The sequence below is a fragment of the Hylobates moloch genome, unplaced genomic scaffold (assembly GCF_009828535.3).
Source record: "Hylobates moloch isolate HMO894 unplaced genomic scaffold, HMol_V3 SCAFFOLD_3, whole genome shotgun sequence".
In the NCBI taxonomy this organism is placed as follows: Eukaryota; Metazoa; Chordata; class Mammalia; order Primates; family Hylobatidae; genus Hylobates; species Hylobates moloch.
The window spans coordinates 143,215,352-143,234,720 of NW_026652278.1; the positions used below are offsets into that span (position 1 = coordinate 143,215,352).

General features: G+C 46.6%; 1 long non-coding RNA gene across 2 annotated transcripts; it reads left to right on the forward strand.

Moving 5' to 3' along the window:
- The first annotated feature begins 298 nt into the window (after window positions 1-298).
- On the forward strand, window positions 299-4,295 carry LOC116480188 (uncharacterized). Of its 2 annotated transcripts, none has more exons than XR_009212647.1 (3): window positions 299-363; window positions 1,034-1,130; window positions 3,183-4,295. It is a non-coding gene; the product is annotated as an uncharacterized LOC116480188 (long non-coding RNA). The 2 variants fall into 2 exon arrangements; XR_004251216.1 differs by lacking the exon at window positions 299-363 and adding an exon at window positions 364-764.
- Window positions 4,296-19,369: the final 15,074 nt, after the last annotated feature.

Genomic DNA, 19,369 nt, shown 5'->3' on the forward strand with positions numbered 1-19,369 from the left:
CTGCAGGAAGTAGACTCTGACAAAGAGATTTGCAGGAGGTTTTTGGGGCGTGATCTCAGGAGCAACAAGTGTGAAGGGTGAGGGACACAGGTCGGACAGACGGAAAAGCTGCTTTCTGTCTTCCTCCTGAGGAGCTTTGCAGCTTGGGACAACAAGCAGTGTTGTCCTAATTAAGATTGGAGGACTGGGCATTTGCACTCCCACGTGACCAGCCTTTGGATACAAGCTGCCTCCAGGAAGTGGGTGTATGTGTGGGTGGAGCAGCTTCCTCTGACAGAGGAAATGACACACCTCTGACACTTTCCAAAGCTTGGAAAGTGTCTCAGGTGTGAGTTGGTGGCGCCTGCACTCCCAGCAGCTAAGGTGACGAGCGTGTCTCGGTCCTGCCAGGGGTTCTGAGCAGCACACAACAACATCCACCATGAAATGTGGTGTGTGCTGGATGAGGGCTGACTGAGGAGCTCGAGAGTAGGAGTGAGGCAGGCTGTTTTAAAGAGGTGGCGAGGGAAGGCCTCTCTGAGCAAAAGCAGAGACTTTGGGCAAAGACTTGATTGGTGTGAGGAAGTGAGCCATTCAAAGTCAAGGGCACCAGAGGTTCTAAGCAGAGGAAACAGCAAATGGAAAGCAGAGAACAAGCTTGGCACATTTGAGAACCAACAATAAGTCCAGTGTGTCTGGAGCCACAAGAGTCAAGGAGAGAGCAGCTGGCGGTTCAGCCAATGGGGTACCGGGAAACCAGATGGCAGAGAGCCTGATAGACCATGGTAAGGAGTTTGCAGTTTACTCTAAGAGTGATGGGAGATGTTGGAGCACTTTGAACAGGGGACAATCACCATCTGATCTACATTTTAAACGTATTATTTCACTAAATAGAGAAATAATACATTTAAAATGGTAGTAATTGGTCATTGTTATACTGTCATTAACAAGTAGCGATCCTAAAGTCTAGATTTCTAAAAACAATTTTAAGTGGAGCAAATGTTGCTCCATCTGACAATTATGTAAGCCAGCCATGCCTGTTCTTTCCCTGTAGGTACAAGCATATGGGAAACTGCATTCCAATCCAGGGAAGTATAGGAAGCAGTAATAAAAGTGGGAAGACCTATTACGAGTTCGTTGCAGTCATCCAGGTAAGAGGGGATGGTGGCTGAAAACAAGGTTTCAGCTATGTGGGCCCTAGCTTGGAAGGGATGGGATTCTACATATGTTTTGTAGCTGGAAGCAGGAGTTTGAGGTTAAGAGACGACCTGAGAATAGAATGATTTTAGGTGTTAGGCCTGAGAGATGAGGGCACATTGGGGAGAAGCAGGTGCAGTGGGGGCAGGGTATCCAGAATGCTCTTTGGACATCTTACATTTTAAGTGCCTGTCAGACACCCAAGTAGAGATGCCTGATGTGAAGACATGAATATCTGCAGCTTGGGGTCCTTCGTAAGATCATTTGAAAATAAGAGTTGTGCTACTAAAATAAAATGTGCAAAAAAAAAAAAAGAGAGAGAGAGAGAAGAAAAAAAGAAAATCGCTGCATCATGCTGTCTTGTCTATAGTTGAATTTTCACATGCTGTGGAAATTCAGCCAGAGATGCTGTGGAAAAATACTGAAAGGACCCTTGGATCACTGATTCCAAGTTTGAAAAAGGGCTTGGCTGGCTGCTTCTAAGCTTGGCTGGCTTGCTTCTATGGGGCAAGTTTGGGAATCTTTTTTTTTTTTTTTTTTTTTTTTTTGTAATTGAGGCAATTGACTTTGTCAGCAAGCCAAGAGTGGATTTCTCTCATAGGGGTGAATTCACATTGATCAATGTAACCAGGCTCCTAAGAGACTGATAAAGCAGAAACTCTGTTTACCTTGAAAAATATAGTCATCTCACAATTATGTAAGCCAGTCATGTCTGTTCGTTCCCTGTAGATCAAAGCATATGGGAAACTGCATTCCAATCCAGGGATTTCCCAGTGAGTTAGAATTAGACAAAGGGGTTGAACCGAATAGCTCAACCATGTTCAGTTCTCAACATATTAAAATCCTGAGCTAATTGGTAAGGAGCCTCTTCCTGGAGCCTCCTGTCTGCTCCTACTCACCGCCCTCCTCATATCAGGGACCTCACAGAGCTCCCAGCCACTAGAAGGTAAATGCAGGTAGAATGGGGACCCTAGGTCCCTGCTCCAGCTGTAGCTAAACATCTTGCTGTTTGGGTAGTGCCTGTGCTGTATGGATTGTTAAAGATGTTGACTCCCATCCCCGCTTTAGGGCACCCAGTCATGATAGCTGGATGCCCCTCCCCTTCTCCATAACAGAGACAGCCGGGAGAGACCCAGAGCCTACTAATGTGTGGACACCCATCACCCCAGCCTTGTCTCCGTCAGAGCTTGAATCATCCCGATGATCCTCCTCGGTCTCATTTCTCTCTGTGTCTGTGACGCTGCATCCATTCTGACAGGCCCTTCTGTCCCTCAGGATGTTCCTGCTGTCAGTCCAGGCTGCTCTGGTCTGAAATTCATCCTGTCCATATAAGGAGGCTTTAAATAGATCTTCTTTGATCTGGTGCTGGCTGGTTTTATAAGTTTTCTCTCAGAGGGAAATTGTATTTCCTATTTCCAAGTTCTTGGGGGATGCCTCACAGTCAAGCCCCATAGACTGTCTACCCAGAGGAGTTTAATTTTCATGGAATCCAATAGGGCCAGTGCGGAAAGAGACCTTAATAATCATTTAATTCAACCCTCTTGTTTTATAGACAAGTTGACTGAGAAACAGGGAAGGAATGGCAGGTTGAATTATTATTTATAATGAATATAATATTTACAACCGGTACAGATCACAAAGAAGACATTAATAAACTGATCTATACCAGGAAGCTGTTCTCTGGTTTTTTATAGCACTCTAAGCCTGGTGACCTTCCTGAGCAAACAGAGTCCCTCGCCTCACTAAGGAGAACTCCAGGGAACACCAAAGGCCAAGGGAGACACCGCAGGCAATAAAACATCCCTGGGCAAAACATCTCAACACTCCCAGACAAAGAAAGGCACAAAACTCAAGAAAGCAGTGACAGGACAGCTTTAGTAAATATTTAATGAAGACGGAGCATAGAGGTCGTCCAATGCAGCCCCTCTTTTTCAAGCAAGGAAATGTTATGCCATAGATATCTGTCATTGTTTCAGCCTCCCAACATTCATTTCCTCTTTTGACAGCTGCTGATTTTCTCTTGAGGGCTCACCCCCCTGGACTCTGGGTGGTCCTGGGAGGGTATGAACCCTGCATCCTGACTCCCATCACTGAGGCCAAGGGTCTGGACCCCTCCTCCTCCTCCTGCCCCAGCACAGCGGGGAACCTGGCAGGACAGCTGTCCTCTGGGACTCTTGAGTTCACTCACTTCAGCCACCAAGCGCTTACTGTGTTTCCAGCAAAGGGCAGCTCCTGCGGCTTCTACTTCCCCTCTCCTAGGTGCCAGGGTTACTGCCTGTCCTCCAGCCTTCCATGGCATCACTGTCTCTTCAGATCATCTCATTCAATTCTCTCATTGCTGCAGTGAGCCTGGATGGTTTTCTGCTGCCGACAGCAAAAAACCCCAACTGATACCCTTCCCCTTCCCCAAGGTCAAGCGACCCAGGGCAAGGTCCAGCCTGAGATTTGAGTTCCTACTGAGTCCCCTACAGGAGCACAGCTATGAGCTGAATTATGCCTCTCTCCAGGTTCATTCCTAACCCCTGAGACCTCAGAATGGGACAGTATTTGGAGACACGGTCTTTATTGAGCTAATACAGGTTAAATAGTTTACCGAGGGGATCCTCATCCAATACCACTGGTGTCCTTATAAGAGGAAATTGGGACACATGTTAGTGTGCAGTGGGAAGACCATGTGAGGATGGACAGAGAAGCTCGGCCATCTGCAAGCCCAGGAGAGAGACTCAGAACAAATCAATCTGCGGACGCCTTGATCTTGGACTTCTAGCCTCCAAAACTGTGAGAAAATACATTTCTGTTGAGTAAGCGGCCCAGCCTGTGGTCCTTTGTCATGGCAGCCCCGGCAGACGAGTGCAGGCCGCACTTCCCACTGCCATGGTGCCACTGTCTGCGGACAGCATGCCAGCTTCATCACACGAGTTATCCCTGAAGATGCTCAAATTAACAGGCTGTTCTTAGAACCAAATTTCCTGGACAGGCTTCAGAAAACATTCTCTCTGGTGATACAGACATCCGAAACACACACACACACACACACACACACACGCACGCACCCCAAAAAAACAAAAAACAAACAAACAAAAATACCAAAAACAAACAAAAAACCCATGACCAAAAAATGGACCTTTCTCCCTTCATTTCTTTAGTAATGGACAGCGCCCAGAAGAGCAGGACAGATGGCTCCTTGGAGAAAACAGAATCATTTCTTAATAAACAAAAGAGAATTTAGAGCCCAAGTTGACAAGGAATTTAATCTTGTTCTCCCAGCATCCGCATGGAGGAGGGAAGCAAGCAGAGGCAAAGACAGACATCGCGGTTCCCCTTGATTCTAATATTGGGTTGGACGGGGGAGGGCGAAGATCTGCGTGCCGAGCTCCCTTTCTCCACCCACGCCCATCCTGGCATACACTCTCAGCAAAGCCTCACCGGGTTCCCCCTGCAAGTAATTGCAGAGGTCTCCTGGGGACAATAACCCCGATGTTACCTCTTGGAGGGTCAGAGGGAAGTGCTTAGGGCTGAGGGAATGCAAGAGGGTGGAGGCCAAAGGGCTGAATATTAATGGGGGCTATCACCACCAGCTCTTAAGGTAATGGAAAAGCCCTCTGCAGAGCCAGGCTGGGGACGGCCTCACACGGAAATGCAATCTTCTGCAACACAGAGTAGGCAGTGACAAGCAGTTTATCTTCCATTACTCCAAAGCCTTAAATCATTATCAACCCGAAGCCAGCAAAAAAAACCAAACCACTGACTCCAATGTCTCCTTATCTTCCCAGCAAATATAAATGTGTACGACATTGAGGCACCTGTGTTAGGGGTTGAACGGTATCCCTTAACCCCCCACCCCCAGAAAGAAAGCTATGTTGGAGTTCTACCCTCAGTACCTCAGAATATGACCTTATTTAGAGATAGGACCTTAACAGAGGTAATCATGTTAAAATAAGGTCCTTAGGGTGGGCCCTAATCGAATGTGACTGGTGTCCTTATAAGAAGGAGAACTTGGGCTGGGTGCCATGGTTCACGCCTATAATCCCAGCACTTTGGGAGGCCAAGGCAGGATGATCACTTGAGGCCAGGAGTTCGAGACCAGCCTGGGCAACATGGTGAAACCCCATCTCTACTAAAAATACAAATTAGCTGGGCATGGTGGTGGGCACCTGTAATCCCTGCTACTCAGGAGGCTGAAGTGGGGGAATGGCTTGAACCCAGGAGATGGAGGCTGCAGTGAGCCAAGATCGCGCCACTGCACTCCAGCCTGGGCGACTGAGTGAAACCCTGTCTCAAAAAAAAAAAAAAGAAAGAAGGAGAACTTGAACACAGAGACACATACAGGGAGAGCACTGTGTGAAGATGCTTCTGTAAGTTAAGGCACACCAAAAATTGCCAGCGAACCTCCTGACGCTGAGGGAAGGCCTGGAAAAGATATCCTCTCACAGGCCTCGGACGGCACCAACTCTGCTCATACCTTGACCTGACTTCTCGCCTCCAGAACTGGGAAACCACAAATTTCTGTTGTTTAAACAATCTACTTTGATGTACTTTGTTATGGAGGTCCTAGGAAAATTTACACAGAAAGCTCTAATCCACAGGGGAAGGGAAAAGTGGTCCCATCTCATCATAAAATAGGAATTTTTCTGAGGCCACAGGAATGGGTGGAGAAATGGGAGGCTGAGTCATTCCTTTTGCCAAGGGTTTGCCTGGATAACAATGACTCAATCAAATGGAAGTTCCAAATAAAAGTCATTTTTCAAACGAGTGTTTCCTCTTTTGAACAGTGCTGACTCAGCCCCAGCCAGCTGAATCAGCGTTTTTGGTGGTGGCAGGAAGTAAGGAGTGATCTTCCTAAAGTGGCGATGTGTTTCCTAGCAGGGTTGCCAGATTTAGCAAATAAAAATACAGAGGATACCCAGTTTCATCTGCATTTCAGATGAATGATGAATAATATTTTAGTCTATGTCTCAAATACTGCATGGGATAAAACATTCCTGTATTTTGCCTGGCAGCCCTCCCCTGATCTCTCCATCTATCCTCCATGTCCATTCTCTCCCTCATCCCTAGTGGAGGAGGGAGGCCCTCAGGCACATCGAGGCACCAAAGTTATGGTACAGTGCAAGGTAAGCTCCCAGCAAGAGGTAAGGTGTGTCTCATGATGCACCCTTTGGAGGAAAGGCCTCTGCCTCCTACTGTGGGGAATGATAAGGTTCTCCCGCTGTGAGGATCCACCAGAGAGCAGCCTTCGTGGCTTTGACCATATAGGGATCCAGCCTGGGGTTGAGCAGAGGACCGGGAAAAAATAAGAGAGAAAAAGGCCAGAAGGAAAGGAGGATCCCAGGCACCCATCCAAAGCTGACTCCGTGGGACTACAAGGTCACTGTAAGAGAGTGTCTGAAACATGCTCTGGCCTCAAATGTTCGCGTGATTAGATATGCAAGTTTGTGGCCTTTCTGGTGAGAGCTGCATGCCCATTGCATGGGATGACCAAATGTGCATGGACTTTGTTCCTGGGCATGAAGCTGGGCAACCTGCCAACAGAGCCCACACCCTGCCTCTGCCCTGCACACACACATGGTGGTGGTGAGTGTTTGTCAAGTGACAAATAAATGAATACTCACCACAAAAGAGAGTCCAGCCAATTTCTCCTCCTTGGAAATATGAAGCCAGAAGGTCAAACCCATGGTCTCTCTTCTCCCAGGCATATTAAAATTGTCAGCCAACTGAGTGCGAAGGCCCTGGCTTAGAGACATTGAGGATATACACCCTAGCAGGGACATGGAGCTACAGGTATGCATGAGCAGGGCCTGGAGGAGTCCAGTGGGAAGCTGGCCTTGTTTGTGGCTAAATAAGGATTGCATGGGCATCTCAATGTTTATGTAGCTGGAGGAGAGTCTGATGGGCATGCCCAAACGTCCAAGACTTTTCTCATAGACCAGGGAGAGTAAACTGGTGGGCCTCCCGAGGAAAACAGTGGTGGGCCGGGAAAATGCCAGGAGGTGTGAAATGCAAACAAACTGCCTGGGTGACAATTATCCTTTTAATTTTTCAAAGGCTGAACTTGGAGCAATTGATGTGGTGCCTGTTACACATGATAGAGAATGTTACCGTGCTTCAGACGCAGTGCCTGTGTAGAGGGCAGTAATCTGGACAAAAGGAAGGGGCAGGGAGATGGAAGAAGGGAGGTTAGGAAGGAGAGCAGGAAGGTAAGAAGTAAGGAAGGAGGGAAAGGAGGAGAAGGAGAATTTGAATGGAAATTTAGTCTGGCCAATACCCAAATCTGGTTTCTTCCTCTCAGCGTGAAGTGCCCTGATTGGATAAGGAATTCACTGCAAGCCTTTTCAAACTGGCTGGTTTCTTTTTAGAGAACAAGGCTTCATTTGATTAGTTGCCCATTAAATCATAGGAAGAGGGCTGGGCTGGGTAAGGGAATAGGACAGTTAGAAGCTGGTAAAGCAAGAATAGCTTCTCTTCTGAGGCTCGCAATGCTCTCTGAACTTGCTGTTCTCCTGTCAACGAATCCCAGTCCAATGAAAACAGTTTTAATTACTGAAATCCACATTGATTGATGGATGGATGGATTCAACAAAGATTTATAGAGAGCCCATTAGGTGTGAGCGGGCCCCAAGTGAGGCCCTGGAGACATAAAGGCAAATGAAGCGCAGACCCTGTACCCCAGGCCCTCCCAGCACAAAAGGGCACGCTGGCATATTTTAATAAGACAGCACGTTCAGCTGTGCACAGCAACTGCTCTTTGGGCACATACAGGGGCACCTGATCCAGACTGGAGATGGGTGGGGAAGATGAGATGAGGGGTGGAGATGAGATGGGAGGGGAGATGAGATGGAATGTATCAGGTGATACAACCCAAAGATGTTTCAATAAATATCATGGAACCACACACCTTCACCTCTTTAGTTTACAGCATAGATACCAGCATTGCAGGCAGCATCTTGCCCTTTTCCAGCTAAGTTTGCCATTTGTTTTTCTATTCTGCTCATGCCAGTGGTTATAATGTAATAATGGGTAGGAGTTTTCTATTCACAGAACATGTGGGTACTCCCATGGTGTATGTCACGTACACCATGAAATTCCTGCACACTGTATATATACTTGAATGTATTAATTAAAACTAGGAGGTTCCTGACACGTCCTTACCTTCCATTTCCTCATACCTAACCTTGATGAGTGAGGTGGGATTGTACTTCCTTTTTGTCTCCCATAAAAAAACCCTAATAGGTCTCATGAAATTCCATTCATTCATGCAATAAATATTCATTGATGCTTCTGTGTTCTAGTTGCTGTGTTGGGGCTCGGTATACAAGGAAGCAAAAGGTAGATATGAACCTCCTTCCTGGAGTTCAGAGTGGCTCTCAGATGCTTCCCATATTTCCCTAGGGGACTTGTTTAAAAATGCAGACGTCCCAGGCTTGGTCTGGAGGAAAATGTGATTCCATGTCCCAAACCAGGAGACTGACCCATGCACACTGCAGACCTGTTAGGATGAGGAGCCCCTGACATCCAGAAAGGGTGGGGTGGAGATCCAGAGGTTGATTCCAGAGAGCCCCGGGCTGCAGGAACATAGGGATGGGGTGAGGGAGGGATGCCATGAACGCATCCCCAGAGCCATCCCCATGCTCCATGGGCATATTGTCCCAACATAAAGCCCAGAAATGGAAAACAGCATGAGAAAGCGTGGCCCCCAGTGTGAAAACGCCTGAGTACTTTTGCCTGATTATTATTCCATTTGGTCTAATTGCATTTTAAAATGCTCAGTGGGGAAAAAAAATGCCAAGTCTTTTAATAAATTAAGAGCAGGTCTGCTTTTTAACCTGCAGCAGGTTTTTAAAAAGTCCTGCTGAGGGCACACTGCTTAGAGAGACATGGTCTTTGCCGATGAAGGTAATTAGTGAACACCTTCACCTCTGGAGTCGGGAGGGTGTGCGAGGGGCTTTGGTTACTGCAGTACTCTCTTCCTGATTGGGAGGAAACTGGTATTTACAAAGGATGCCTAAAGATTCAAATGTGGTTTTCTCTTTCCGCGAATCAGGAGGCAGAGTGTGTGCAGGAACTCAAAGCCCGTGGAACAGCAGGATGCAGCTTTTCTTGGCTCCGTTACTGAGAGATCCTGTCTGATGTTTCCTCTCTGACAGGCCGTGACTGGGGACACTTGGATGCCCAGCAGAGCTGGATTTAGGGGCAAAAGAGCTGGGCAGCTGTCCCAGTTACCCATCTATGAGGGGAGCTGAAAGATCATGAGAATAAATCAGAAAGATGGTGCCAGTTAACCTTGCTTTCCACAGAAGACTCTTGATATAATTGGTGAAGTGGAAACTCCAGCCAAAGTACACTCCATCCTCAAGCAAAACATAAAACACACTCCTGATGGATACGGAAAGTTTTGGTGGCCTTAGAGCCTGATTTGGTGCCAATCTGCCTGCATTCAAATCCCGGTTCCACTACTCACTGGATGTGTGACCTTAGACAACTTCTTTCACCTCCTAGTGCTCTGTTCCCTTGGCTATAAAACAAAAATTATAATAATGCCAGTTTTGAATGCTAAATGGGCATAAAGGAAACACTTAGACCCCAGACTGGCATGTAGCAGGAACTTTATAATGGTTAGCTACTCATTACCATCTTTGTGACCAGCTCAAGCAAGTTGCCTAGTGCCACTGGAGGCTGCACCCCTACCTGAGACAGCCACCGGAACGTTTCCTTAACGTGCAGCCTCCGCGAGCTGAAACTCTGAAAGGAAGTCCTGCATAATGAGCATTTATTATGTTCAAGTAATTAATTTTCTCTCTTAAAAATGTAACCCCCTTAGTACATCTCAAAAGAAATCATCTGACTTAGAAAATACAAAAGACATCTGAACAACATGAAAAATTACAGAAACGTTTTGCCCACGTGAAAGTCCCACTCCACCCCACCACACCCCAAGAAAAGCAAAGCAAACATAGAACCAACTTTTGAACATTTTGAACAAGTGTTTGTAACCGTATCGATATATGCATTACCTCTGTCCTGAGTGGGTAAGTAGCTGACTCTCTCCATATAGGAGTGTTAGAAAAACTGTGAAGGAAAGACCATTTCAAGTAAGTCAAAACGTTATGCCGTGTTTGATGTTTGTAATAAATCCCTTACTTTGAGCAGAGAGGCACATGACTTCTACTAATGGAAAATCAGATTTTCCTCTATCTCCACTAAATGAGTGTGGAACCATATTTAAGGATACACTTTGGAGGGTGCCAAAGCATTGGCCTAATCTGTCAACTTGATCCTAGGCTCCCCTGTCCCCTGTCCCCACCCCAACCTGAGCACAACTGGACTCAGAGTCAAAGCCAGAGCTGGGACAAGTGCAGCTTGTGAAGGATTCCAGGCCCGGCAAGCGGTTATATTAAGCACCACCGAGGCTTAAGAAGCATTAGATAAGATGTGGCTGATAATAGTCAAGGCCTGGTTACAATTCCTCCGAAGATGTTTATATTTCCTTCTAAATTATGTGATCACATGAAATTTGCCAAATAATCAATTTACTTAAAATTGATTATTTGCAGTGCTACTTGTGGGTGACTGGTATGCCATGATACTGTTACTGTGTAGCTAACTCTTCTATTTTATTTCAGTTTTGTTTTAAAGTATTCATTTATTTAATTTTTTTCACTTTAACGGTGATACATAATTATTTTCAAGGACGTGGAAATTACAGAATTGTATAAAGTAGACAAGAAAAATCACCTACAATCTCACAGCCCAGAGGCAATGACAGCTAATCATTCAGTCTATTTCCTTCCAGTCTTTTTTTTTTCTCCTATGTGTAGATATATGCACATATATATATTTTTTCTTTCCAAATATATTTATTTATTATAGAGTTGGGATTGTACTGTTTTCTAACCCAATTTGACATGTATATATATATATATATATATATATATATATATATATATATTTTTTTTTTTTTTTTTGCATTGCATCAGTTAGTCCTAGCAGGATACAAGTTTCCCTTTAATCTCCTGAGGCTAGAGTAGATGACCAAAAGGAATGCTGAAATAAACCTGGAGTAGGCATACTATGAAGCTGTTCCCACCCTAATCCTGAAGAGTCAAGGGGAGGGAGAAGTTACTGGAACAGGAAGGAAGTAGGTAGGGAGGATGAGTGGAGGAGGGTGCCACCTGGCCAAATTGATGGCCTTGAGAAGCCCAGGAATGAAACCCTGGGGTCTCAGATGGGGGCTGTGTTTATGGGAAGAGGGCTTCACGGGCTCCCACCTCCAGCTCTGCATTTACCCTCCTCCTCCTCTACCCCATTATTCTCCTCTCCTCCTACTTCCCCACTCTCTTCTTCCGCTCCTCCTCCTCCTCCTCTTCCTCTTCCTCTTCTGACTTTGAGGCCTCCTTCTCTCATCCTGGTGCCCGACCTTGTCCTGGCTTCTCATTTTTGCCCCAGTCCTGCCCTGACCTTCTCTGGCTAGAATAATAATTCCCCAAAGTAGCCCCATGAAGAACCTTATTTGACCATCCTGCCCTCCTGCTCCTCAGGGTGCACTTCCCATTGGACACACTCAGAAGGAGTTCAGAGGGCAGGGAGCCTGGGTGGTGCAGGATGAATCTGGAGGCAAAAGGAGAACATCCATCATGCACATCATCCAATATGCTTTAAGCATACCTTTAGAAAAGGGACCGCCTAGTATTCTTTTATAGAAAAGTACCGTAAATTATTTAACCCAGTCCTTGTGGAGAGTTTCTCATTTTTTTACCATTATAACTAGCGCTGCAATAAATATTCTTATACATACATTTTTGGCTGCCTCTCTGATTATTTTCTCAGGATAAATTCTTAGGGGTGGCATTACTGGGTCAGGGGAATCTGCATTTTTAAGGCTTTTCTTATATATCATCAAATAGTTCTCCAGAATGTTATACCAATTTAAATGCCTGCAAGTAATACATATAGAGTCACCAATCATGTTCACCCAGAGAACTGGTGATGGCTGCCTGCAGTAAAGGAGAAGATGCTAGGGGAAGAAGCAGCCTGTCCTGGAGACCATGGTGTGAAAGGTCACACCTCCCAGCCGTGAAAACTGACCTGTTTTAAGACTGAAAGAAGTTTCACAGTCAGTTCACTCCAAGGTCAGTGGAAGTGTCTGACAAAGGGAAGTGAGGTGATGGCTGCTGGGTGGGAGTTTTGTTTCATTTGACCTCACTTACCTAAGGCCAAATGTAACATAAACAACAGTGGATGGTCATATAAGGTTCTTCATGGGGCTACTTTGGGGAATTATTCCAGCCAGAGAAGGTCAGGGCAGGACTTGGGCACAAATGAGAAGCCAGGACAAGTTGGGTCACCAGGATGAGAGAAAGAGGCCTTGAAGTCAGAAGAGGAAGAGGAGGAGGAGGAGGAGGAGGAGGAGGAGGAGAAGGGGAAAAGAGTGGGGAAGTAGGAGGAGAGGAGAATGATGTAGGGATAAGGAGGAAGGTAAATCCAGAGCTGGGATTGGAGGCCCGTGGAGCCCCCTTCCCATAAACACAGCCCCCATCTGAGACCCTCCTCTCCAACTTCCACAGGCAGGGATGAGGGGAGGGGACAGTGGGGCAGGGGACAGGGATTCCCCATTGAGGAAGCTCCATACTGGATACTATTTCCTCTCCTTCAGGGGAATAAACAAGTGCCCAAGGGACCAGAGACCACCCTTGACTTTGCTTGTGAATCAAGAAAAGGGGTTGGAAGTTCTAGGGTCCCAGCAGATAAGCTAAGGCATAACAGTATTGGGAATGAGACTGCCTATATTTGTTCCTTAGCAGATAAATAACATGAATATTTGATCAATGCTTTATAAATTCAATACAAAGAAATAACAGGCCAAGTCCAAATGGGCATAGATATATATAGATTTACAATTTATTATTGATTGGTAAGAATAGTAATAATAACAGCTAACCTCTAGAACATAAAGGCCTGTGCCCTTGGTGCTAAGACCTTTACAAACATGAAATAATATAACCCCTCCTGACAACTGCATGAGGATCATATTGAGTTTCAGGGGACAACTAAGGTAACCTATCCTGTCTCACCCAGGTCCCATGTCTGAAACCTACTCCTGATGAGTTCCTTCCCATCCTACGCCCCCAATGTAGGCAAATCGGGAAGGACTGCAAATGATCTGTGAAGAACTGTACCCTGCGTGCCAGGCAGATGTTCATTCATGAACAGATATTTACATGACAGAAAGTGTCCTAGGCCTGGTGGATGTGAAGAAAATAGACAGAGTTCCTGCTCTCAGGAAGCTGTGCCAGCAGGAGAGACAGAGAGGTGACACTTATTTTTTTTTTCTTTTTGCCTCGGCATCTTTTCACTTGGGGCTCCCTTTGCCTGGAAAGCTCTTCCGAGTACCCGACTTGGCTGCTCCCTCACTCCATTCAGGCCTCTGCTCATCACCCCCTCCTCCAAATAGTCTTCCCTGACCATCCCATCTAAAATACTGCCCACTCGTTCTCTCCTCCTTCATTGTACTTTAGTTTTCTCTTGTTCACCACCTGACATATGTGTGTGTGTGAGTGTGTGTGTGTATTTATGTATAGACATTTATTTATTCTCTCTCTCACTGGAGGATTGACATTCTGAGTCGCTTGCAGGAGGGTAACTTTCATACAGTGTTTGTGTCTTGGGTCCAGTTGAACCTATTGCTCAGGCCTTATAGCACATCCCTTCGCTGTTCTACATTGTCAAGGTTCTTGGCAGCAAGCAACAGAAACCCAGTCTGACTAACTTGGGTGAAAGGAAAATTCACTGCAAGGCATAAAGGCTGGAAGGCCAGGCCAGGCCCAGGAAATACACAGAAAGCAAGGGAGGCCAGGGAGCTGGAACCAGAGCCCAGTTCGCTACCGGAGAAAGTAATTAGAATACTGGAGTGAGATGTCACCACGCTGGACACTTGATGCTGCACTTCTAGACTTTCAATAACTGCCAATAATTTATAAACCACATCTGCCTCTTTCTGCCTCTCCTGTAAGATTCAGGGTCCCATGTGGTTGACTGATCCTGAGTCACATTCTCAACTCCTGCTTCCCCCACCCCAGCTTTGGCTTCCACAGCAGGAGGTGGTACACTGGGACCCTCTGAGATAATACAGTGGAGAACGCCTCCTGATTGAAAGAGGGATTGGATGCTGAAAGGCCAAAACTCTCCACAAATAGCTACAGGATCTGTCAGTAGGAAGTGGCCTCATTCCCAAAAGAGTTATGGAGACTCGGTAACCTTTCTTGGTAACAGGTAACTCATCCACAGGCCCCAAGCCTGGACTCCGAAAGTTCCTCTTTCTGGCTGGAGCTGGTCAAAGCCATGCATAGGCAGAACTCGCCAGCATCTTGGAGGCTCAGCTGTCAGGTGATGGAGAACAGCTGGGGTGGTGGGTCGTCAGGGTCACCTGTGAGAAGCTAGGGAGAGGAGGGAGTTTCCATGGGAGGCAGTTGAGTCCCTGCTCTCCCTAAACCAGGATAATCAACTCCTTCCTACGGCACTGTCACATCACTTATGGGATTCGTTTTCTCTTTGGCAGGCTTTCCTGAGGAAAGAGCAATTAACCTCAAGTCTGTCTTCAAAAGGTTAAACTCTTTTTTCTCCTGAGAAACAGAAAAGAGACCCTGGAAGCTGACATGCCTCTTTGCTTATTCTTCGTGCAACTCCTACCAAGATCCTGGAAAAGAGTGATTCCTTTACAGTCACCCCTTTAGGGTGGTCCCTAAAACCAGATGCAAAACATTTTAGAAAACTCCGTCAATGCTCATTCCTTGGGGCAACCTGCTCTGGGCCTTGTTGAAGGGGAGGTCTGGTTTGTGACATTAACAAGTACATGCTGACAACAAATACAACCACTTCCTCACCTGCTGCCATGAGGAAACCAACGTACCAGGGTTGCTGGCTTGGAGGGAGACTTACAAACATCCACGAGAGGTGGTAGCTTTTGGCCCCTCACAGCCTCCGTAGTCTCCTGGATTTCCCTGGCAGAGGGCCCTCAAACTATGCACAAATGAGGGGCCTCCGTCCTATTTTTAAAAACTCTCCAGGAAATACACTTGCTGCCTACACTTCCTCACCGCCCACTCGCTCTTCGGGGCTTCTAATCCGGCTTCCGCCCCACCTCGCTCCTGATGGAGCCCCAGGAAGGACTCCAAGGACCTCCTCCTCAGCCACAAATCCTGCAGCCTTGCCCCAGTCCCTCATCCTCAGCCGGTTCAGCATTCCACAGGAAATCTCTCCCCTCTGGGTTTCCGTGGTAGGAAACTCCCGTTGTTTTCTCTTTTTAATGTGTGTGCCTCCCCAAGGATCTGAGCTTAGCACCCCTCCCTCTGTGCTGCCTCCTTCATTATCTCACCTACCCTGGGCCTCACCTGACACCTCCATGCAGATGGTCCTCACTTCCAGCTTCTCTTGTCAGCACCAGCTCTGAGCTCCAACCCCTGTCGGGCATCAGGTCTCGGGTGCCTCTTCTGAATGTCTAAATATCCCAAACGGAACGGGTCATTTTCTGCTCCAGTTCTGTCCTCCCTTTATATCCTTCTCTCCTAAGAGCCCGCCACCCTCCAGTGTTCACTCTCCAAATCTTAGCGTCATCTCTGGCTTACCCAGTGGCCTTACCCCCCAGATCCAACCAATTGCAAGTTCTCTCTTTACCACATCTCTCCTATATCACCATCTTTGTATTCTCATCAAGTGCTTATATTCTACTCTTTTTCAGACCATTGCATTAACCCCCTAACAGATCCATCTCTACTCTCTCCTCCTCCCACCCCCCTTTCCCCACAATCTATATTCTGTGCTTCTTTGAGGACGCTCTTCAAGTTCCATCAGGAAGGCACTATTTTGTCTCTCCCTGTTCTAAAACCTGCAATGGTTCCCACTGCTGATAATAAGTCCTAAGTCTGGCTTTACACTCATCATAATTCAAGGCTCTCCCAGTCCACTTTCCATCACTTTCCCTCTAGGTACACATTTCTGTAGTTTACTCAAATTCCCACTCATCTCGAAACACCCTGTCTTCCCATCTCCGGGATTTTGTTCAAGCTGGACCTTTCTCAGGTAACGCCTTTCTTTTTATTTACATCTACCAAAATCTTACCTTTCCGTTTAGGGTCATCTCAAATGCCACTTCTTCCAGGATGCCTCCCAGGGTTTCCCCAGCCAGGAGTGCTTTCCATTCCATGCTCCCTGGCTTCACTCAGTTTATCCCTGCACACTCATCACACTCAATCTCATGTCGCAGTATTTGAGTATGTGCCTCATTGCCCTGCCCCTGGGTCAGGGATGTTGTCCTACTAAAGGAGTCATTTGCTCACGGTTGAGACTTGCTGAATTAAGTCATCAGGCTAGATAACCATACACTTGTTTACCTTTCACTGTTTGAAAATACACATCCAAAATATATAATCACAGGGACTAAATCAAAGTAAAGAATATGGAAATATGTTCTGTTCACATCCATGGGTGAAGATCAGAATGTAGATCAAAACCCAGTTCTTGAGTGACTTGGACCCTTGCTGGATAGATTTTAACTAATCTTATGGAAAATATTCAAGGGACTTAATGAGCCTAGCTAGGAAAGGAGGAGGGCAAGCAAGAGGGAGCCAGGGCGGCTGCTGTCAAGAAACACTTTCTTCCTGTAACCGTATCCCCCGGGACCGGGCCAGTACCTTTGCTTAATCTCCCTCTCTGTGGTCACTCAGGATATGATTACTGGCATCAGATGCAAGCACATGTTTCTGTTCCATTAATCTGAGTGAGGCTGAGAAACTGAAAAGGGAGTCACAAGGGCATTGCTGTGTTGGTCTGGTTACCACCTCAAAGAGGAGCAAGAGAGAGGGGGGAGGAAGGATCTGGCACATGAGCCAGGAGGGGGGCCGTAAGGAAGCAAAGGGAGATGAGAAAACCACACAAAGAACAAGTTCCTGTAGCGTGGAGGCTGATTCCTTTCAGCTGTTACAAGATGGGGCACGGAGGAGGGATGTACACACACACATAGACACACACAGATGCACACAGGGGCCCCCACAAAGCAACCTATAGACTCAGAGCATCTCCACCATGGGGCTTTGGCAATCAGCCTGATAACCCTTGGTGAGCGTTGTTGCTCAGGGTGTACAGAAACCCACATAACATAAATCTGTCTCATACACAGTAACAGCCTTAATGGGAGGCTGCAGCACAGTAATGAAGACGTGAACAGCTGAAACACAATGTCAGATGGCAGTGGTGACATCTGAAAGCCATAATTTGCGGCTCGGCATATTTTTGTTCCAGGTACCAGAGCCTGCGCAAATGCTTGCTGACTTGTCTCTCTCAAGCAGCATCTCTGCTGGGCTTGGCGAGGCGCCAGGTGGTCTTTGCCTTGCCAACAGGTTTCTGCTATAGAGAGCCCAGGAAGTCTTTCCTCTCTGTCATCCGATGGAGCCGAAGTGGAGCAACAGAATAGGTATAAACACACATCTTGTTCCTGAAGTTCGAGCCACTTAAATAACCCATTTCCCTTTAGTCCAATCAGTGTCCTGGCTGAATATCTTGAGGGGTGGCCGAATGAATCAAAATAATTTTAGGTAAGCCAGAGCTCGGGGGCTTCTGGAAAGGAAAGGTGAGACATTACAGAGCACAGAGGCACCAGATTCTATTTTTCAGCTGTGACTCTCCCTTCTTTCAATCCCTCCTTCTCATTGCTGCCTTCCCAGAACCTCAGCACTGCAGACAAGCAATTTCTTCAAGTATAGGCCTTCAAATTAAAGGTTACATTTCCAGTTCTAGCTAGCTACCTGACAGTTAAATGGCATCAATGCATGAGTTAAGGTTTATAAATGCAAGGGAAGAGGGGCTCCACTGAGGAAGCAGTGTCATGTTTAGCCCCAAGGAACTGAGGAATTCAAAGTCTAGGCAGAGTGGCCTTTTCCACCGCCTTAATCCTCCCTGCTGGGTCTCCACTCAGCAGCCCGTATACATCTGTTGACCCGCTGCTCTGGACTGCCTTCCTGCCAGGCTCTGTGGAGTGGGCGGAGAGGATAAAGTGACTGTTAACAGCAGGAGTCTTAACTCCTGGCCTGGGTCCCTAAAAGCACAGGCTGCAAAACAGTTTAAGCTGCCACCAAGACACCCTGCCCCCACTGTGGTGGCTCTGGGACCCTTTCACTTGCACGGAGGTTTGCTTCAAGGAACTTTGAGGGTCAACTGGAGCTTCACTCTGAAGTTGGGGGGCTGGCGAGGGCTGCAGCACCTACCACAAGCGCCTTAACGTGAGCATCAGGAGGCTGCTATGAATCCCCCCTTACAAAGGCTCAGCCCCATGACATCAGGAGAATCTCTGGGAACAGGTGCGGCAGGAGCTCAGCGCCCACAGGGCATCAGTCTGAAGGCAGCCTGCAGGCAGGAGTGAGAGGAACAGGGTCACACAGCAGAAACTGGCCCCACCCCTGAGAAGCTGTCCAGCACCTGCTTTGCAGAGATGGGTCGGACCTGAGTTCTTAGGATCCCAAACATTTTCCCACCCAGAAGACAGCACACGGTCTTATGAGCAGTGAACATCAGGTCACTTGGGGAACTGGGGGACTAATTTATTTTCACTTTTTACTATAAATGTTTTAGATTTTTGTTCAGATTGACATTTTATTGGGATATGATCTATATACAGTGAAATTCACCATTTCTCTCAGTTTAAACAAATATAGATGTTCATGTAACTCTCCCTACAATCAAGATGTAAAACATTTCCATCTTTCCAAAAAGTTCCCTCATGCCTCTTCATCATCAAGTTTGACCCCTCAGCCCCATTCCCTGGCAGCCACTGATCTGATTTCTGCCTCTATAGTTTTGCCTTTTCTAGAATGTCATATAAATAGAATAATACAGTATGTAGCCTTTCAAATATGGCTTCTTTCACTTAGCATGATTCATTGTGGATATATACATGTTGTGCATACCCATAGCATGTTCCTTTTTTACTGCCGAGTGGTATTACAACGTATGAATATACCACACTTTATTTATCATTAACTAGTTGAAGGACATTTGGGACACTTGCATTTTTGTGATTATGAATAAAGTTGCTATAAACATTCAAATACAGGTTGCTATGATCTGAATTTTCATCCCCTCCAAAACTCATGTTGAAATTTAATCCCCAATGCGGCAGGATTGGAAGGTGGAGTCTGTGAGAGGTGATTAA